Source organism: Trichomycterus rosablanca, unplaced genomic scaffold (assembly GCF_030014385.1).
Source record: "Trichomycterus rosablanca isolate fTriRos1 unplaced genomic scaffold, fTriRos1.hap1 scaffold_167, whole genome shotgun sequence".
Classification (NCBI taxonomy): Eukaryota; Metazoa; Chordata; class Actinopteri; order Siluriformes; family Trichomycteridae; genus Trichomycterus; species Trichomycterus rosablanca.
The window spans coordinates 114,114-116,000 of record NW_026946995.1 but is presented as its reverse complement, the minus strand read 5'-3'; the positions used below and the strand labels follow the sequence as shown (position 1 = coordinate 116,000).

The 1,887-nt window shown below is 33.8% G+C and overlaps 1 long non-coding RNA gene across 1 annotated transcript; it reads right to left on the bottom strand.

The window, feature by feature from the left end:
• Positions 1 to 472: 472 nt before the first annotated feature.
• Positions 473 to 1,887, bottom strand: LOC134305928 (uncharacterized). The gene is made up of 3 exons (XR_010008867.1): positions 1,737 to 1,887; positions 1,117 to 1,229; positions 473 to 622 (listed from the first exon to the last, which is right to left on the bottom strand). It is a non-coding gene; the product is annotated as an uncharacterized LOC134305928 (long non-coding RNA).

Genomic DNA, 1,887 nt, shown 5'->3' with positions numbered 1-1,887 from the left:
ACTGGCACAAATGTCCTTGATTGTCTAAGTTATACATTTCTTCAACATATATTTCCCTATACTGTTTATTGTTTCTGCATTTTAAGGCTATTGTTGTCCTTGAATTCTATACAGCTACCACTTTTTCACAGATGTTATTCAGTCAACAAAGTATTACATTTTAAATCATTTATTTTGTCTTAAAGAATTGAAAGGCTGTTGGTTGATATGTGGACAGCTGTGACCTCCACATTTTATGATATCCTGCACAATCTTGAACAAGTTGAGATGCTGGACATTGCAAATACCCTGCACCTCTTTCTGGTACATCTTGTGTTTCTTCCCCGACCTTCAGATCTTTGTTGAAGGCTGGAACCAACATCCCCTTTCATGACCCCGGAACAAATGTGGCAAATGTAACTTTTGTGCTGACTCTGACTTGTACTGACTCTATTCTCATAGATATTACATATAAATAAATAACAGTACACAGTTTGTTTTACTTATTTATTGAATGGGCACAAATATCCACAGACGAACTGGTCTGATGTGTTCCTGTCCTGTGAGCCATTGAAAGAATGTTCTTGGACAAAGAGAGGGCGAACCAGCTGTCTTAACCATAGGTGGCAAAGTCTGTATTAGCCTGTTCAGAAAGAAACACCAAAAAGCAAAATAAGCATTGACCTTTGTATAGATTACAATGTTTCTTGTTATATACATGTACTTACCACTCTGCAAATGTATTTACAGAAGTGTAGTCAATCATATTTTTACAACAGCTTAAACACACACAAGCTGGTGTTATTATAGCAGGTGAACGAAGCAGAATTGGAATTAAGGGCCATATTTAATGCATTAACTCAATAATTATAACGGTGTCCTAATATGATAGTATTGTCCTTATAATTTAATTATAGGAGTAATAAAAATGAAGATAATATCAAATACATTGTTATCTTTTTCCACACTAGCTGGCATGAATTTCTATACAATCCAATAGAAAATATTTTTGACACACTGAACATAAAGCCTAAATAAAACATTAGTGTTAACAATATCAATACACAATAAGTGCACCATATTAAATTCAGACTTGTTGGTGCTATGATATTGTTGATATTGCAGATATGTTTTTACCTTACTGCTTGGTGTTCTAACACTACTTGCTTCCTTGCTGGATTCTGGTGGGGGGAGGGGAACGCTGTCATTGTATGTGGCTTTTTCTCGAGCACTGCAAATGATTCAGAAACCTACATTTAAAACATTACATTATGCATGGTAAATATGCAATGTTCACACTTTATATATTTATATATACTTATATTGTAATAATAAAAAACAGCAAAACATTCAATTGTAAAACATTTTATTTTATAGAGTTGAGGTGAAATTATTTAATGTGTCATGTTTGATATTCTAGTCTTGGTTGGGAAAGTGAACATAATGTTCACTATCGTGTTAGAGATAGTTCATCATATCATTTAGGTGGCTATAGCTTCCTGATCTACCCACTTTGATTTACTAAAATAGTCCATTTTTGTACTGTCGCGTTAAACACGTGAGCACATTAACTTTACTGTATAAAGGCTTTACTTTATTAATTAACATGTACAATACACAAAAGCTATTTTATGTAAGTTAGGGGTACCGCTTTAGCTAGCTTTCCAAAGTCAAATTTCACAAAGTTAACTTTACATTCTCTTTAACACTTTTTTTTAAAATTATAAAATAGTGTAAAATAAAATTATTAATCTTACCTGAGGTCGTTGATTGTCCATTTGTCTTCACAACGGTTCACTCTCTCCGACCAATGAAAATGCAGGGGAAGTTGGAGCTCGTTGGTCGAAGCCGAAAACACATTTTGATTGGTCAACGACTTTTGGCACTGTTTTAACGTGCAAACTCCGA